Here is a 19,484-nt window from a genome sequence, read left to right as displayed (position 1 = left end):
CTCAACGGAAACTAACTGGAGGCAGATCATAGTGATATAGAAAAGATTAAAAGAATAATGGGCACTAAACTCAGACGAACACAGCCACCAGTCAGAAGAAATCCAGGCTGTGACAACCTACATGGCCAGACCAGTGTGCATGAGCTCTGCCCGTTGGTCACTCAGGAGTGATTTGTTTTTATTCCCTCCAGAGCCATCAATATTACCATCCTATCAGCTGTTACAGTGATGTCTGTATACTAACCAACAGCTTTTGAAACTGAGGAGAGTATTATACCTTTTGCTCTACAAAGAAAGATCTAGTAAAAGCACAACAATTTTTCAGTAAAAATTAGGGGCATAGCATATAGAAATGATGTTGAGAGAAGTCAGGGTGTCGCCCTGGGCAGTATGGCTCAGTTGGCTGGAGCGTGCTTGGTTACCCTGAGGGGTCACAGGTTAGATTCCCAGCCAGGGCACTTACCCAGGTTGCAGGTTCGGTCCCAAGTCCAGGCCCATCTGGGAGGCAACGAATCGATGTGTCTCTCTCACATCGATGTCTCTCTCTCTCTCTCTCTCTCCCTCTCCTTCCTCTCTCTCTAAAATCAATGAAAAACATATCCTCGCGTGAGGATTAAAAAAAAAAAAAGAAGCCAAGGTATTTATCTGAAGCAGGTCCACAGAACCCTAGACTACCAGGAGACTTAATGGTCAACCCTCCAGTCTCTCTGCCAAAGCAGAGATCTCTACAACATGCATGACAGGTAGTCATCTGGGGTCCCTTAGACTGTAACTAGGGAGAGGGAGCTCATTAGTTTCAGACTTAGTTCTACGTAACTACTCCCCCTTGTGCTCATCTTAAGTCTGCTCCCTTGACACCCCCTTCACGGTTTCTAGTTGCACCCTAAAATTTCATCTACTATTTGACCTAACGTGTTCATTTCTAGTAAGTTCGCACTTAGTAAGCCAGGTACTTACTGCCTGTAAACCTTGGGCACTTACTATGAAGGTGACTCTGTGCCTCAGTTTCCTGATTTGTAAAATGAACAATAGCACCCATCCCATAAGGTTGTTGGAACTATGAATAAATATATATAACATGGTTAGAATAGCACCTGACGAATGACCGACACTCGATACCTGGGTTGTTGAATGATCTGAAGGCATCTGATGATTACAAAGATGTGAGTGGTAACTAATATGCTGAAAAGCATATTTGGAAATCTAAATGATTTGATTAGGTTATGACAATGATGCAGGGTGAAAATTAGTAGGGGTAAATTTAGAGATTCTGTACCAAAAAAATGTTTAGTTTAAAACACTGGTTAAGCCCTGGCGGGTGGGGCTCTGTTGGTTGGGTGTCATCCTGTGCCCTGAAAGGTCGCTGGTTAGATTCCCTGTCGGGGCACCTGCCTGGGCTGCAGGCTCTATCCCCGGTAGGGGGAGTGCAGGAGGCAGCCAATGGATATGCTCTCACATGGATGTTTCTCTCTCTCTTCCTCTCACTTCCTCTCTCTAAAAATCAATAAAAAATCTTAAAAAACAAAACACTGGTTTAACTTATTGTAGATGAAAATAGTGTTTAACAATAAGAGAAATGAAAAGACATGGAAAGTTTCTTGACTACAAAACCACTGTGAGCTGAGAGTATGACTTGGCTATTTAGATACAGAAACATAGAAGCAGGGGTCAGTCTGAGGAACTTCAGAGGGAAGGTGGAGGTGGGGGGTGGAGGGGTGGGAGGGACTAATCAAAGGATGTATATGCATAACCTATGGACACAGACAAAAGTGTAGAGAAGGCTTGTGGGGGGCTGGGGTGGATGCCAGGTTGAGGGGAATCAATGGGGGGGGGAGGGACATCTGTAATACTTTCAACAATAAAGATAAATTTTTTAAAAAAGATCAATGTGGAGCAGGAGCAGCATGTGGATTATATGTGACAGTGCACTAAATAAACATATATATATACATCTGTCTATCTAGATCTAGATTTAGATCTAGATCTGTTTTACAGTGTATGTGTAGCCAATATCCTGCAAAATAGCCACAGTCAGTCACAATAGTTATCTTTGGAAATTAGGTGGGGGGTGAATGACTTGGAGGTTGCATTTTGTAAACTGCTCAGCCATATGAAGGTATGAATATATATAATTTTTATAATAATTAAAAGCATAATAGAAATTCAGTATAAGTCTGAATTAATGGAAGTAAATATTATATTCTTACCCAAGTGCTCTAAATTCTACTGGATAGACCCTGTGTTCTTCCCTTTTTTCATGCCATTTGGCAATCTGGTTAAGGATACTTCTCAGAATAATGGTTTTAACTGCATAAAACAAAATACAGAGGATAACAAAAGGAATTACATTAAAATTTATTACCAAAATGTTAATCATTGTGATATATTCATATGTAATCTAGCAGTGGGTACAATAATACCAAAAATTAATTTTAAACTAGAGATGAGCTTATAAAAATTTCAAAGATCACAACAACTATAATGTGGTACAAAAGTGTCTGATTTCTCTTAGTAACAAAGTCACAAGTATTGCTAATCTTACTTCGGTTTATTGCCTACATTTGTAATGGAAGGAAGTGCTAAATTTGGGAGATTAGCTTTTGATTGGGGAAAAGGGAGGTGATACCTTTTTTCTCCCCATTTAAATTTCACCAGTCTCTGACCTGATTAGATACATACGCCAAGAATCGTGACCAAGTGAGGTTATCCTAGTCTTGGGAGAACATTAGGGAGTCACAGATAATCGAGAGGAAGAGGCGAGCAGAGGGGGGGGAGTCTGGCAGTCATTTAAATGAGGATGGTTAACCCCCAGAGGGAGACAGCCTGCGGACTGCCTTCCAGGAATAACACAGAGCTTCTGAGGCGGCCAGGCACTGTTCTCAGCACCAGTGCAGTTACTTGCATTACACAGGCCAGGGCAACCTCCCAGACCCTTTCTGTAATCACCCAGCTTCTTCACCGGAGGGACCTCAGGGACAGTGACACTGTAGAGGTTAACCACCTTTTTGTTCTACTGAATCATTTCAATTTAACTCCTACTTATTGAGTTCCTACTGTGCATATGAATGCGACTGGGGGCTGTCAAGGAACACAGGAGAGGGAGTGAGAGAGAAAGAGGTAGGTTTGGATTTTCTTATCACTTAGGAGACTACATGTGGGAAGTGAAAAGGAAAAGGCACAGTATTTAATTTATAAATAATTATTTATTTGTACACTTCTTTTTCCCAGAAAGATAAAATTAAGGAGGTAAAAAAACAGATATATATTTAGACATATCAGGCATAATATAAATGCCATAATCATCAGGAACATACACTCAGAACCAAATCTAGTGAAGCGCTGTCTGACAACAGGATAGGTTATTGGAAATCAGAATTCTTCCATAAAATCCAGGATAAAAATCCCCATTGCTATAATATAAATAAAAAGAGAGTGCTGCAACCCACAGATGAGGGAATGAGAGATCTGATCTGAACTAGATGAGAGAAGGGGACATTTCACTAGGCCTTGAGGGATGAGTAACATTGCAACAAAGGACCTTGAAGGGAAAGGCCTGCCTCCTGGGCTGAAGGAGGCCGGGCAGGAGTGAAGCAAGTTCATTCGGGGAGTGAGGACAGTCGGACACAGCCGTAGCACTGATGTGGGGCTATGGGCAAGGGGTGGGAGGGTAATAATAAAGGATACAGCTGTAAAAATGGATTGGAAGCAGACTGTGGATGACTTGAAATCACCTGCTAAGACTGTGGGTTTTCTCTTAGAGCAAACAGGACTCACAGAAGGCTTTCAACACAAGAACTGAAATGAACACATCTGTTTCACGAAGAGAACCCTGGCCATTCAACGAAACACAGGTAGACAGACACAGAGGTTAGAAGCAGGACAATCGGTTAAGAGGCCAATCAGACAGTGCAAGCGAGGGGACTTAGCTCCCCAAAGGAGGAGATGAATTAAAGACAGTTTAGTACTAACTAGTGCTGGGTGGGTTTATAATACATTTGTAATTTATAATTCTATATGATTTTATAACAGGCACCTCCTCTTGCCCCCACACACATGCACATGCACAGACATGCATGCACATGTGTGCACACAAGCATGCACACACATTAACACAATATGGAGAACCTGACCATTCCCCACAGCACTGGGTTCACATGGGAAGGGCAGGAGGCCAGGACCACAGTGGGGCTTTCAACCGTGAAGGAAGCAGAGTTCCTTCTCTCTCAAGAAGGGTAAGTGCTGCGGTTTCTTTTAGTAATAAATTAATATCCACAAAGGATTCTGCAGACTCATACATCAGATGCCTTCTGTAGCCCTATTTTTAAAAAAAGAAATTAGCACTGAACTGGCCATGTTTGAGATTTAACTCTACCCGAGTTTAAGAATATGTGCTGATGTTGTTAGTCTCTTACTTGCGTTGTCAATTTCCTACTGAGTTTCTTACTTCCTATGAAATAAGCCTTCAGGGAAGATTAATTTTTCTCGGAAAATAAAAAAAAAAAAAAAAAGACTACCTTCATATTGGAAAACAGATATTACACAATAACAAACTTAACAGAGAAATTCTCACAGAAGGAACGGCACGGGGTTCTAAGTGCACCCACATGACATAAGTAATAAAACGCTCCAGTCAACCTTCAGCCTTCCCACTTTACTTCTTTTTCTTTTACTTTTTATTTCTTTAGACCAAAAACAAGTAATATAGATAAGGTGGGTACTTTGCCCGGGTAGAAAGTGGCAGGGATCAAATTTAAGCCTAGGTCGGTCAGAAATGTTTATCAGGAGCCTACATTGAAATTTAGAAAGAGAAAATGTGGACTGGAGATGATTACACCAAGAACAATATGAGAAACAGCAGAAATTAGTAAAGCATTAATAGGTGATATTTCTAGATGGATGGAAGGGGATACAGATGGATGGCTGAATAAGAGAAAAAAAGGAAAGGCACAGAGTCAGTGCTATAAGCTGGAGGCATGGTTATTGACTTTCACCAATAATCCCTCGTTATAGAGCCAGGGCACCTTCCTAGGGACATTTCCATTGCTTCTATGACCAAATCATGAGAGTAACCTCCAACCGCAATGTAGCTTTCAATGTACATTTATTATTTTACTCTTCTCTTCCATATCAATTAGTAAAGAATATATAAACAAATTTTGCAGCACCAGACTTCAAAGAAGCATATAAAGAAAAGGGGAGGCCTTATATTATTTTCATTCTAATGTTGCTTGTTCTATGTATATTCTTTTCTCAAGTTTAATTTCAGAACTCTTAGAATCGCTCACGTTAAGTAAAAACCTTTTAGTTAATTTAAATTTGATTTTTAGAAAATTATTCTCAATTTAGTGGTAAAGTAATATCAATAAAGAAAAGCACTTGCTGTCAAGGTGTTAAAAGGAAATCCATTCTTATTAGCATTTCCTTTCATATTTACCTGATATAATGAAAACAAAGGCATTGTTTTCCACACTTAATGCGTTATTGCTGGTGTCATTTTCTTTACCTATGCAGCTTGTTATAATTTTTATAAATATCTCATACCATTTGTTTAAATTATATTTCTTATAGAAACTTAAAGACAAAAGAAATGTCATGAGAAACTTAGACCAGTGATTCAACTTAGTTCAATAATTCCAAAGCTGCTAGAATATGATATTTTATGAAACATATATTTTTGTCTTATCTTCTCTATATAACCACAGATCTTCTCTGATCTTCTCTATCAGGGTGGCTGAAAATGATATGAACTGCCCCTCAACCACTATTCTTGGAATTTTCTAGAAAATAACCATTGGCTCACAATGCTCCACACATACAAAAAAAATTTAGCCACATCCCACATGATTATCAAAAGGACAAAAATAAACGTTTCCATATGGGAATACTGACCCAGCCATGTCCTTCCAGTATTCCTCCACACTCTTCCTCCCCGGTCCACCCAGAGAACGCTAGTCCAAATAGCACTGCCTGAGTCAGGCTTTACTCTTCATTGGCACTTGATTCATGTTTTGATCACAGCACATATTACGTTTTATTCTAATTATCTGCTTACAGGGCTGTCCAGTCTCTCCCCTATACTCCTGGTTCACCGAAGTAGCCCATATTTTGATGTCAAAAAGAAGGAACCAGCTCTGGATGAGCTGGTCTTTCAGTGTGAACAGTTTTTTTCTCACATCTACAAACACAAATGACTGAATATTTTTATATTTATAACTGAATCTGTTGGAAATCCAAACCTTTTCCCCCAAAGCAGAAATGGGATGGTATAGTATAGTCCCATTCTGAACTGCAGCAGTGAACCTGTTCTACCCCATCTTAAATGCTAAAGCAGGCATGCACCGTGGCGTGTCTTTCACTACAGCAAGCTCCTGATATTCTACGCTATCATCTGCCACTCATCATGACCTCTTGCACGAGTTCTTAGTCCTAGAATCAGAGCTCTGACTACAATTCCCAAAGCTGCCTTCAGAGGCCCTTTTAGAAGCTCTACTGTAAACATAATCCTGTGATCTATTGCATCATCTGAGATTCCCTTAGACAGGGAGCAGAGAATCCTTCACACCACCACAGTCTCTGATTTAATTCGCTACCCACTCAAAGTTAGGTCTGTCAATCTTCACGATCATCTGTAGCAGTTAAAAAAACAGTTAGTGCTCGTTTTGGGAGCACATACACTAAAAAATTGGAATGATACCAAGATTAATATGGCCCCTCCGCAATGATGACATGCAAATTCATGAAGCAGTCCATATTTAAAAAAAAAAAAAAGAATATGTACATAAACCTAAATTTAGAAGCAGAGAACAAATTTGGGATGGTAAGTAGGATTTCTATATAAATGTACAAGTGTAAATGTGTATCCTTATAAAAAATACCTGGGAGATGCTGAGCATTCATAGCCTGTGTCATTTTTCCATGGTTTTCCAGAGCTTGGAAAAACAATAATTAAAATGTGGGGCTCTGGAAATAAATGGGCAAAAATGAAGGTTGAGAGAAAGTACCTTTTTCCATTTAAGACAAAGACACTGGTAAAAAGTACATATAAGAGCTCACCGCCCTCAAACATGTTTTTCTACCTTTCTACTCAAGGCCTGCCTTAGCAACTTTCACTGCGCCCCTTCTTTCTGTTGCACTCAAGGACTCTATTTCATAATTTATGGTTCATTTTATACTGGCTTAGCCTGCATAATTATAAGTTCCTTTTCTCTCTATTTCTTCTGTATCCTTTGGTGTACTTGCTCCAATACTGAGTATATAATAGATGACTGAATGATTAATTGATTAGATACTTTAAGGGAAAGATTTCAACATTAACAAGATTGAGTTCCTATCAGAGATAGGTTTAAATTCGGAAGGAATTTGGTAAAATGTTTGTAATTAAAGAATATACTCTCTTTACTGTTTTAATAAATTATAGGAACCACTCATGATAAACAAGAGGAACCGAGCCCAAAAATAAGGAACTGTTAAAAAAAATCACCATATTGTATTCCTAATACTTAATACATTTAAGTGTATACAATTTATGTGAAAGTTTGGGGAGTCTGTTACTATGGTAATATTAATGGAAATTTTCACAGACAGATGCAAGGTTTAAATGTTGCTCTGTACCTATTTTAGAAAAATAAACAGAGCTTCTTATGTTGAAATCCCATTGTATTTCCAAACCCAAATGTATTAAATTGACTTGATGTTTGCAAACTTAATCCTAATAAAAGTTGTTTTAAGCATTTTGAAAATGTGCCAACAACCATAATAATAAACAGCATCCGAAACTAATGAAGCTGCTTAGTCTAAGCAGATCAAAGTGTTTTAGAAAGAATGATGATTTTCAGCATTCTCCTGCCTTCTCTACGCTAACTTCATTGCTCCTGTTCTGTAAAGTAGGTTTTTCTTTTTTCAATGAGGTAATCTTCTCCCACCTGCCATCGATCTGACAGAAAATTCAAGAACAGTAATCTTTATACCTACGAATTTTCCACCCGAGGCTGGGAATCCACATATGTGGGGGTCAAATTAAGATCTGACTGTGCTGGTGGTAGGTGCACACAGATCAAGGGTCCACTTTATTTCATTTTTTGGCAACTTGAAGAGTCTGGGTATAGTATAAATTAATTACTTAACTTCAGCTGTCTCATATTGTTCGCATAGGTAACTAGATATTAATAAAAGAAGCAAAGGGAATTGGTCATTGTTGAGCCTAACGGGCTGGGGACTGAATCAGACACTGAGCCTGCTCATTTCACCAGAAGTGACAGCTTCACATACTCCCCAGGGAAGCACCGGTCCGGTCCATTCTTCCCAGATAAGTGGAGAGAGGGGTGAAACAAAGAGGGAGGCAAGCTCATGCAGCAGGCAGCAAGAAGGCAGCCACAGAGGCCGTCAGTCTAGCCTGGGAAAGCAAGGCTGTTGGAAGGCGGGCCGAGTGCAAGCCTGTGAAACCCTGGGAAGTTGACTGGCTATTCTGAAAAAGCGCCTGGCCTTCCCAAGCCCAAGGTAATATAGGGAACAAAGAGTTCTCCCTTGCTCAGGTTCCAAGCAGGAGCCTGGGTACAACAGCGCAGCGACAGATCACAGCTGGTAACAGCCCCAAGCTAGTTGGACAGGGACTGAGACCACTTAACAGCCATCTACATCCCAAGACCGTGAGGGCTCCAAAGGAGTAAGTTTTAATATGGCCCAGAATCTCAGGACATTGGCTCAATTTCTGGCCCTGATTTTCCTTGGTGGGACAGACAGAGATGGGACACTGGAAACCGAGGGCCACCTTCTATTTTCACCCAAATAATTCTTACCACTGGACCTCATCTTTCCTTCTGGGTCCCTGAAAATGCTGTTTCTTGCAACACCACAAGGACCACACTTCCACGGCAACAATATTGGAACTAATTAGAAAAAAAGAGGAAAGAGGAGAAATCTTATCTGACCTTAAGCAGTGTTTTATCTCTGATACAATCCCTAATAAATAGATATATGCTCAGTAAATATTTTTGAATGAATGAATAAATGAATGAGGTAAGGCTCAGCAGAGTAGAGATAGAAGTTTTGCAGTGAAGACTCAAGAGAAATAAGTGAAAGTAAATCTAGGGCTCAGACTTCTCTGCAAGGAGGAGGAGATGAGAACAGGCAGGGGGCAGGACTGGCCAGGTGAGAGTTGATATTTCTGGAAGCATAAAGTCAAAAAGACATTGACCATATGGATAGAGAACTAGATTCAGGAAACAAAGGATTCTTGGTTTTTCAGCCCCAAAGCAAGAATTTGCAGGAATCTTAGTAAAACTGATGGAAGGGCTCTTCTGAAAAGTTTCTTCTAAGCAAGAAATATTAAGTGAAAATTGATAATATATATTATGCAAAATGTTAGTATGACTTTACTGATATAACTTGCTTGCTGTTTAATTTTATCCAATATAGAAATATTGATGAGGTCTCCATGGGCTTACTTAATCCAGGTATTTTTATTTTCCAGAGTCCTCAAATGAGTCAAATTAAATATTCCTACCAAGAAGGTCTGGCTGATGTGACTCAGTAGTTAGAGCGTCGATCCACACACCAAAGGGTTTGAGTCTGATTCTTAGTCAAGGGCATGTACCTGGGTTGCAGATTCAATCCCTGACCCTGGTCAGGGTGAGGGTGAGAGGCAACCTATCGATATGTCTCTCTCACAATCTCTCTCTCTCCTTCCCCCTCCCTCCCTTCCACTCTCTCTAAAAATCAATGGAAAAATATCCTTGGGGGAGGATTAACCAAGCAAAAAACAAACAATAAAACAAAACACACACACAAGGAAGGAATTTAGAAAACTGTTTTGACAGAGGAGAGACAAGTGAGTAATTATTATGTATCCTACTGGCTTTAACAAATATATAATATGTATTTAACTTCTTAATGTCTTAAGTTTTATGGAAAAGGAGTTGATCTGACTGTCCAACTGACCATTCAAGGTCCATTTTACTTGTCCAGCTTGCTAACTCTATCTTTTCTGTACAGAATATTCTCTTTTCCTGGTCATTCCCATCTCTCCTTGCCTTCTCTTTTCTCACCTGCTAAAATCCTGCTAATACTTCAAGACTCAACTAAAATGTTACCTATTTCTATGGAGACGCCTTGCTTAGAAGAGTCAGAGTTCCTGCCATCTGCACTCTTTACTTCTCACCCTCTTTGCTCTACACCCCCTACAGTTATTTTCCCTATCCGATCATGATCCCGTTGATGGCGGGGACCGACACATTTTTTTTCATTTTTGTCTTTCCAGAACCTGAATAGAGCAGATACTCAATAAGCACTTGATGAATAAGTGACCGAGCGAGTGAATGAGCAGGTACCCTGAAAGCAGATGTCTTCTCTGTAAGAGAACACATCCCAAACACAGTGGGCCAGGTAGAAAGAATCAAAACTGTGACATGAATGAGAAATTAACAGATTTGAAAAACAAGAATTCTTTATTTTTTAATGTTTTTTTTCAATTACAGTTTACTTTCAATATTATTTTGTATTGGTTTCCGCATAGTGGTTAGATAAGCCTATACCTTACAAAGTGTTCCCCCCAATATTTCCAGTTACCCACCTAGCACCACCCATAGTTATCACAATATTATTAACTATATACCCCATGCTGTACTTTATACCCCTCTGATTATTTTGTAACTGTTAATTTGTACTTTTTAATCCCTTTACCTCTTTCAGCAAATCCCCTGATTCCCCTCCCCTCTGGCAACCACCAGTCTGCTCTCTGTGTCTATGAGTCTGTTTCAATTTTGTTTACTCATTGCTTTGTTCTTTAGATTCCACATATAAGTGAACACACTTACGTCTTTCTCTGACTGACTTATTTCCCGGATTCTTGAGTACAAAGTCCTGGCAAGTAGTAAGAGGTTGGTCCATGTTAAATCTCAGATCATCTAAACCTTCTTTAGCTTTAACAACTTCAACAAAAATTCTCTTGCTCTTGTATCAGTATTTAAAATATATTCCTATTTGATAAAAACAGGTACATGAAGACAAAATGTTCATCCTTTAAGTGAATGACCTCTCCTAACACACAGCAGCTCCATTTAGTATGCAGGAAAAGCAACTCTCTGAGTATCACGACAACAGTAAGAAAGTTTACACAATTCTGTAGTTTAGCCCAAAAGACCAGGTCCCCACTGCAGGCCGTGCCTATCCTCTGAGAGAAAAGTGTGCCTTCTACAGCTGTGTGTGTTAGCAGATGCTTTTGAACTATAAGATCAGGCTTCATCAATTTATCCCTCTGTTCTTTCTTATGCTGGGTTTATTCTGCTTGTTCAAGCCAAGAGCTAGGACATGAAAGGATCTTTTCTGGAGAGACTGAATATTAGAAAACCACGCATCTAAGTGCACAGAACATCCCGTCTGCCGGGAGCAGAATCAAATATCTGAAAATGTGGTTTGATTTCTTGGTTGCTAACATTTTATAGTTGTCAGCCTACCCTCCCTGAACAGCAGTGGTTCCCTAGAGAGAGCAAAGAAACTACAGTAAACGTTGTTGGGCGGATGGGGGATGCCCAGGGGCACAGTGCCAACTGCCTCCATGCTGAGAATCAAGTTTCGAGGCAGGCACTGGAGGCCGCCTCCTACAAAACAGTTTCCTTCAGTCACAAAATACCAGGGACGGATGAGTCGTGAACACTGCAATCTGAGGTTATGGATTTCTATAAGCCCAATGAATGGAGGGATTGGAAGTAAGAATTAGGGGGGTGGGATTTCCAGAAAAGTTATCAAGATTTAAGTTTAAATGCACTAGACTTTCCACGAAGGTAGTCCACGACTGGGAGGACAAATAAGCCAAGTTCTACAAAACCTTCAAGAGAAAGGAAGTAAAGTGAGAACAGGAGGAAAAAAGGGGTTTGAAAATCATCAGCTGCCTTAAGTCAGAAGCATTCATGTGCAGTCAGGGGCCCGGGCGACTCACACGGTCAACACTAGTTTCATAATTAAGCTAAAACACCATTTGCCCTTCACACCGATTCTGGGGTGAATGTACGGTGATGTTTTCCAAAAGCTGCGCGATGTGTGACACCACAGATGGAAGGCAGAGGCGGGTCTGAGAATCCAACTGTCTTCTGCTTATTAGGTGAAGCGTGAAAGAGATTGTCCAAAATATAAATCAGTACCATTCTTTTCTGTTTGCTTTAGAAAATAAGCATCGTTGTTTTTATAAAACATGTCACTTAATGTGTGATGACTGACTAGTTTTGCTTTAAATGAATCAATCCACATTTCTAAAATGTCTCAGTTTTAATTTTGAAGATGATTAATATTGATATATTTATCCACCGAAAGTCCTGGGGACCCTCAATAATGTATAACATTCAAAGAGGTTTCAATACCAAAAGTTTGCGCACTATTGTTTATCTGATCGTCCCTATTTCAGTGTCTTTACTATTCTCCCAGTTACTCCAGCTGTGGATCTTGGAGTCAGCTTGCATTTCTTTTCTTTCGCTCGTTTTCCTCTGTCTCAGCTACTACCAAAGCCTTAAGCTTTACAACAAAACCTATCTCTGACCTGCTCCCCTTTTCCTATCTCTACTTCATGCCCATAACTTGAGACCTGGTCTTCTTTGACATGCAACAGCACCTTTGCTGACATCCTTGCTTGTCTTTTACTCTTGTTTCTCAAAACCAATTCTTTTACTCAGCAAGGTGATTTATCCAAATGCTACAGCCTCAGTGTTAAGATCCTGGGAAACTTTAAAGGATATAACACAAGATAAATAAATGATCAGTGACTCAATTAAAAAAAAAAACACCACCACAGAATAAAAAATAATTCATATTTATTTTAAAATCTAAAGATGTCTATATCAACTAGTCAACATAACACAATTAGTTATAGAAAAGTTATATTTAATCAGGGATATAGGTGCTTTTAATATGCCTGATAGGATGTAGAATAAGGTCTCCATAAGGGAGAATGTTTGGTCCATGCCTCTCTCTACCTTCAACTCATATATTTTCCCACTTACTATGATCGAACAACGCTGACAGAGCTCCTGGTCTTAGAACATGAACTACCTCTGAATTTGGGCACATGTTGTTCCTTGAGTCTAAAATATTCTCTAAACTATTCAATAAATAGTAATTTATTATTTTTGTTCAGTCTACCACCTGAAAAATAACCAAAATCACACTTTAGACCTGAGAAGAAACCCCTCCTCCTTTACATAGTCCATGTCAATAATGAGGCTTTGAAATAGTAGAAAATTATATTGAATCAGGAGTCTCCTGGCTTAATGATCTGAAAAGCGCCTTCTACTTCTCACACTATTCTCGGATTCTGATACTTTCTTGTAAGGCATAGGCCGGGTGAACATACAGAGAAACTGGACTAGGCTATGCCAAGGAATTCTCCAGTTTCCCGGGAAGGAAGGCAATCAGGACTCACCCTCAGCCTGACAATGAAAGGGATTCCATTCCTGCCAGCTCTCCAGGGCGGAAAGGCTGTCCCCAACCCCTGAGTCGGATCAGATTAATAACAACACCTGTGACAAAAATGACTATATATATATATTGAACACTTGTAGCATTTATTTCTCACAACAACTCTGAAGTAAGGACCATTACTACCCCATTTTTCACACCAGGAAACTGAGTCTCAGAAATTTAAGAGGGCAACCACTAGGAGGATGACTATGTCTCTTCGCCTCCAAAACCATCCCATAAGGCTTCTCCATTATTTCACTTTCCTAAACACCTATAAGGTTGAGAAGAGGAACATCACCGACGTAACTTCTAGATATAAATGGAGATTGTCTTGTCTTCTCCAGGGCAGAGCGAGGAAACATCTTCAAGCACAGGGGAAATAAGTTGTCGTTTATATAACGGGTGGATGTCCTAAAGCACTCACAGAACAAAGTTCAGGGGTCCTCCTAAGCAACTTCTGCATCAGGCTAGAAATACTGAGGACAGAAACTGAAGAATAACTCCTTTGGGGTCGCTATATGCCCACTGCATCTGTTACTTGGGAACTGTCATCTCTGGGTCAAAATTAACATACTTCTGAAATCTTGAACTACCCTGGAACACTAATCCCATCTCTCTGAGGCTATTTTATTTATGTCTGTAAAGTTATTACAGGATGAGGTAGGAAATAGTTATAGAATAGAGTCTGTTATTGGCTCTTGACTGATTTTGGAGTTATTTTTCTCAGAAATGTGACAATTAGAAGACAGAAATTAATATTTTACTATGTGCCTGGTGAGATATAATGGCTGATTTTTTAAAAAGAACATGATAAATGCTAGTATGACACTGAACTACGACAACTAATGTCAGTGGGAGACAAACTCTGATTAAGGCTATTGTTCTGCAGTTCCTCCAAATCCCATGAATCTCTTTAGAAATTAAAATATATGCTGCACCTTAAAATAAGAAAGCTGTCAGTAAATTCTTCAGAAACACTCAGAGTTCAAGAAATAATACTAGGTTCAGCTATAACTAACAGTCAATATTTAATCTTTATGATCTATAAAAATGCCATTCATACAGTTCAACCTGAAAGGAAAGCTTGTGTTTCTTAACTGTATTCTTTTCAATTATTTTGACTTCATAGGCAGGGGTTTCTATATGTTATTTAAAAAATCGTTCAATATCCAGTCTGTACTTGTCTTACAGAGAAACGAATGATCACGCAGCTCTTCAGGATTAAAATAATGGCAAAGAGATAGAAAGGGAAACTAAAAGGAAATAAGAAAAGAGAAAGCAAGAAAGATGAAGAGGCATCACAAGGTAAAAACTCTGCATGAGAGAGCGAGCAACAGAGAAAGAATATAGAGAACCCAGAGAAGGAAGAGAGAGACCGAGAAAGGTAAGAGAGAAAGGGGGAGGAGGGAGGAAAACAGAAACGGGGGGGGGGGAGAATGAACCTCTCTTTGCTCAGAAATGTATCTCTTTCTGACTTCATGCTGAACTGTAAGCATCTGTAAGTTCTCAATCAGCGTTGCTATTGGTGGTATTAGTGATGTCATTACTTGTTCTATGATCAACGTATTAAGAAAACTATGTACATTTTTGCTTATATTCTGTTACCTATTGTTTCACTGAGTTTAGTTATAAAAGGGAGCATAGGGTAGTGGCATTAGAAAGATCTGGGTTCCACTTCTCATGGGCCACATTAATTAGCGCAGAGCAGGGTAACTTCTCTGAATCTTAGTCTCCCCTTTAAAATGGAGTTAATTATGCAGTGTAATTTAGTAAGAAAATGTCAGTAAATACTATGGACAAGTAGCTGTATTAATATAAACACGTTAGATTTAAAGTAAATTATTTCTGCCCAAAGAAAAACACAGGCGGCCATAATCCAACATGGGAACAGAGGAGGTGAAGGGTAATGACGGGAGGATTTTGCAAGATCGGGGTAATAAGCTGAATTACTAGTAAAATGGAAATGCATGCATTGATAAAATGTTTAATTTAAATACTTGATGCTGAATATAATTTTTGATATTTAAAAGCATTGCTCTTTTCATGTTGCATCCTCAGCTGATCTTTTAAAATCACTTCCCAGTCCTACTGTCTGATGAAAATGCTTCATTACATTCCGGGAAAGGAAAGCTCTTAACCCACACCTCCCCAGCGCCAAATCTCTACTTGGGCACAAAACATCGACCACCCAGGTATATGTGTTTTCAGAAGGAAATAAAGTGGACTCTTGGCATTATAGACTTGGCATTAGTAGCTTACAATTCGGGAGTGACCACAAAGTTCCAGAATATGTAGTCAGCTTGTCATTTTGGGGAGATCAGAAATATTATCCCAAGTACATCACAGCTGGGGTGAGGAGTGAACCAGGAGTGAGTGAGAGCCCAGCAGAGGCCCTGGAAGGCACAGCTCCACGCAGTTGTATTGTTCTCTTTTCACTATCATTTGCTCATTTCAGAGGGAAACGCACATGCTAAATAGGTGTTCATGGTATTGAGGATTGACAGGTTCCCTGGAGGGATCACTCACAAATGGAAAGGGTTTACTGTATATCAAAAAGTTATGAAAATGTGAGGTCCTTCGCCTAGAACAGGTTGGACCACCACATGGCATTTCTTTAACCTACTCCTTAGGTACAGAATGTAATCATTTACGGTAGGAAAACCGTAAGCCTCACGAGAAAAGATTTAAAAGAGGTATGTGGTGCCTGGCATGGCTCAGTGGTTGAGCATCGCCCTAGGATCCAGGTGATCGCGGTTCAATTCCCGGTCAGGGCACATGCCCGGGTTGCGAGCTCCATCCCCAGCAGGGGGCGTGCAAGGAGGCAGCCGATCAATGACTCTCATCATTGATGTTTCTCTCTCTCTCTCTCCCTCTCCCTTCCTCTCTCTGAAATCAATAAAGACATATTTTTAAAAAAAAAAAAAAAGAAGAAGAAGTAGGTGGTAGTGGGATGTGAGCAGATGCTCTCTAAATCTCTCTGAATTTCAGGGGTCTGGGGCAGTCGTTGTAATACACTACTGAACATTTTTTTGCATGAAAGGTTCATTTTTCTCTAATAAAATCTCTGAATACCCTGCGAAAGCAATGAAATAGTACATTCTTAGCATCCAGGTTGCTTTTGGGATCAAAGTGGAAATAAAATAAGAATTGCCTTTCATTAAATTTCCTTAGTATGTCTTATGAAAGTTAATTACTCCTTGAACAGACCTGATGTAGAACAGTCATACACTGTATGTTTCCTATTTCCCGACTAGTATCTTTTCAAAAAATTAATTACAGCCAATGGTTTCAATTCAAAGGGAAGTAATGAAAAGCAATGTGGGGGAGTGAAGAGATAATGATATCATTTAAATTAATTGAAGCATTTAAAAATTGACTGGCCTTTCTTAGAGTTTAATTTCTGTTAAAATGTAATAGTTTATATACACATATGAGTATTCAACATTTATATTCAATATGATTTTGAATGCTATCATTTGAGAACTAATAGTTTAACAGGTAATTTCTCTTATTAAAAACAAATTTGTTTCAATTTGTGTAAAACAAAATGAAATGTTTTAGATAAATAATTCCTTTAAGCTGAAAACAAGAAGCCTGAATGTGGCTGTCTGCTAAGCCCTGTCTCATATGGGGTCTTGTTAAGGTCAGAGACAATGTCCTAGTTAGCCCACAAGAGGTACAGCATCCTTCTGCTGACTTCTAGAGTCACGACAAAATTCCAGAAAAAATGCTGCATCACACACACACATCACAAAAACGACACAGTGGTCATGAGTCTAGTTCTACTCATCAAAGGCATCACAGAAGGCTCACCGTGCATCTCCCTTTCTCACCCTAATACAGAAGCCCCCGGGGATGAGTGTACTCAGGTCGCCACCTGGTGTAAGTAAATTTAAGGATACAGCTCAGGTCTCATCTTTCCATTGTAGTCAATATGCCTGATTGTTGTCTACTCAGGAACCTCTATTGTAAGATGCAGTGATAAACTTCTGCCCTGTTTGAGCCAGTTCTTCCCATACTGGGTCCGAGGAGGCCAAGGAGAGGTTAATTTATTACTAATGATTTTTCCATAAGCTGCCTTTGCTCTGGAGCAATCACTCCCTGAAAGTACTGAATTTATCGCAATTACTGGGAATTTCCCTTTTCTGAAGGAATGTAAAATATTAGCTGTTAATTTGTAAATGACCAACTCACCTACCAGGTAACACTGTAGCTAAAGACATTAACAAGCAGACAAGTCAGAGGGCCTTGGAAACTTCTTTTACCCTCACAGTAACTATCAAGGGACCCCTGGCTCTGATCCCACCCTTGTGTGCCCAGCTCCTGACCGAGCAGCTTTAGTTACCACCTCTCGAAGTCTCTTACACTGAATTCGACTTTCCAGTTTCTATACTATGAACATGAGGTGTATTCATCAGTTTTTGTTAGATTAGGTTGCAATAACAATTAAAATAGTTCTCCATGGCTTACAAAAACAAGGTTATTTCTCCCTCACATTACACGTTGAATATTGGTTAGCAGTGTTCTTTGCTCCACGTATAGTCGTATAGTCTGAAATCTGAAATCCAGACTGAAGGAGAAAAAAACAAAACCCTCTATTTTATACACAGAGCGGAGAAAGCGGTGCCATAGCCATGTGATGGCCTCTGAAGCCCCAGCCAGAAGTGCACGGGGCCGGTGCACAGGGCGGGGCGAAAGGCGGTTTCCAGCTGCTCGTATGGGAAACGACGCAATCATTAAAAAAACAGAATACAAGAATAAACTGCTTTTCACCCTCACAGCTGCAAACCCTGTCTGCCAGGCGCTCCCCCCGCTGCATGGCCCAGCTGAATGTCCAGGGGACATGGGGCGAGGAGGTTCACCTTTCCTTCGGGGACAGGGGGAAGGGTGCTGAACCCCGATGCGAGTCCCTACAGATCGGGCCACCCGGTGGCTGGCCCTCAGGTGGCCCAGCCCAGCCTCACAGGCCTCGGGGGCTGACGAAGACACAGACCCGCTATTGTCAACATGGGGCCAGCACAGCTAAGGGGGAAAATGTGGAGCTGGACGCGAAGGCAGCCTAAGCTCCACAGGAATGTGCTTTGACTTGACCCATTTTTTCCCTTTCAATTCGGTCAGCCTCCTGCGTCAGATTTGGTACCAGAATCGCAGTTTCATCTGTGGCGTTATTTCATCCCAGCTGCGTGCGGCTCGGCAGCCGGTCAGCTCGGTCCGTCCGCACCATCAGGGCCTCCCTCCCTCCACGCGGCCCCTGAGGAGCCCGGCCAGGCCCGCAGCTCCGTCGGAAGCGATTTTCTGCTCTGCAAGGAACTCCCGAGTGTCACATGTCAAGGCCAGGAAGTAAAATTAAATTAAAGGGGACCAACCGCTGCACATTATTACTCAGCCTTCAAAATCTAGCAACTGAACACTGACACATCTGTATCCGGCTATTTGCCTAAACGTTATGTGTGTGTGTGTGTGTGTGTGTGTGTGTGTGTGTGTGTGTATATATATATATATATATAATTCCTTGTGGATTTGAAGGATAGTTTTCAGAAAGTATAATTGTAATTGTGAAATGTGTGTCATTCAACTGAAATGGACAGCGTTATACTTAAAATGCATTTTGACTTTTCGGCTTGGTCTGCTTCTAAACCAAACGGTTCATGTCACCAAGGCCCTTTGCTCTCTGGTGGTTTTATAAATCCTGGGTTATATCAAGGAAAGGATTAGAAAGCTTTTCTTCAGTCCTTCCCTATACAGCAAGGTGACGCCATCGGAGGGAAAGGCCACAGGAAGACAGCTTATGTGTACAGGATGATGCCCAGACAGCTGTTAAAACATTACTTCTGGGGGGGGTGGAGGAGAGATTAGCACTTGTAGCTGAGTAAAGAGATCCCTCACCAACGTGAGTGAATGGGCATCACCCAATCCACTGAGGGCCAGAATAGAAAGAAAGGCAGAGAAGAGTGAACTTGCTGTCCTTGGTATTGGAAGGTCCAGCATCCATCTTCTCCTGTGCTCAGAGATCCTGCTCCTGGTTCTCGAGCCTTTGGACT

The 19,484-nt window shown here is 40.4% G+C and overlaps 1 protein-coding gene and 1 non-coding gene across 6 annotated transcripts in view; one reads left to right on the top strand and one right to left on the bottom strand.

The window, feature by feature from the left end:
- LINGO2 (leucine rich repeat and Ig domain containing 2) overlaps positions 1 to 19,484 on the bottom strand; it is a 1,050,275-nt gene that overhangs the window by 713,298 nt on the left and 317,493 nt on the right. The gene's annotated exons all lie outside the window — the stretch shown is intronic.
- On the top strand, positions 6,651 to 6,756 carry LOC148091771 (U6 spliceosomal RNA). Its single transcript, XR_015715479.1, has one exon. It is a non-coding gene; the product is annotated as a U6 spliceosomal RNA (small nuclear RNA).

The sequence above is a fragment of the Miniopterus natalensis genome, chromosome 12 (genome assembly GCF_054644295.1).
Source record: "Miniopterus natalensis isolate mMinNat1 chromosome 12, mMinNat1.hap1, whole genome shotgun sequence".
NCBI classification, from domain to species: Eukaryota; Metazoa; Chordata; class Mammalia; order Chiroptera; family Miniopteridae; genus Miniopterus; species Miniopterus natalensis.
Note: the sequence above shows the minus strand (reverse complement) of the source record. Positions and strands in the feature narration are given on the sequence as shown.